The following is an 879-nucleotide window of genomic DNA, read 5'->3' as shown; positions in this document are numbered from 1 at the left end:
CTGTTGCGTCGTCTGTTGTCCCGCATATCGTACCGTGGACCATCTCGTCTGTGAGCTGCTTACTCCCTTGCTCTTGGTCTGTTCAATTAACAATCCAGCCTAGGTATATATATTACTGCCGTTACATCACTACGATTCACTTTCTTATGTGGGACTCCGTCAATAGCCCGATGACGGCCATGGGGTTTGCATGTCCATTTGTAAACGAAGGTGACGCCTACCGGAAAGCCATTGAGGGCGCTCGGAAGTCCTGCCTTAATCTAAAAACCATCTACTGCCAGATCTCGTCAGCGACACAGATGAAGATGTGTTTGTCCTCGGGGCGAGTAATCAACGTCTTATGGAATCAAGCGCCTGGGAGGCAAAAGAAGCCCAACTGGCCGGATGTCCCAAATCACCATCGCGACAATGTTGTATTCTCCACCGCTGCCGAATTATCAAACTGGAACTCTCCTGCAAGAAGTGATGAGCAAGATCAACCTGCACTTTCTCTAGATTTTTCCGTTGACCAGCTCGTCAAGTACCTTGAGTCTCCCCGCGTGACTGTCAAAGTTGAAGCCTTGACGGCCCTTATCTGTAATGAATGCTTGGAAGTGCTCAAGAGGCTTGGGTCCCACCTTCGCTTTTTACGCCTCAAGATATCAGACACATCCAATGTCAGTACATTGAGCGCTTCCAATCTTGCTACAGCCATCAAATTGGAATGCCCCGACTTAGAGGAGTTGTGTTTAGTTTCGAACGACGATCGCAGCTACTACCAAGGTGCATTGGTGCGGAAGGCGTCACATCACAAGTTACTCAGGAGAATCAGATTGGGAAATGGTCTCAAGCCCACAGTGCTCTCGTTTATGTTCCAGCTCGCCATTCATTTCGATCATC

This window comes from Tremella mesenterica (genome assembly GCF_000271645.1).
Source record: "Tremella mesenterica DSM 1558 unplaced genomic scaffold TREMEscaffold_20, whole genome shotgun sequence".
In the NCBI taxonomy this organism is placed as follows: domain Eukaryota; kingdom Fungi; phylum Basidiomycota; class Tremellomycetes; order Tremellales; family Tremellaceae; genus Tremella; species Tremella mesenterica.
The sequence above is the reverse complement of the archived record's forward strand: the minus strand, read 5'-3'. Positions refer to the sequence as shown.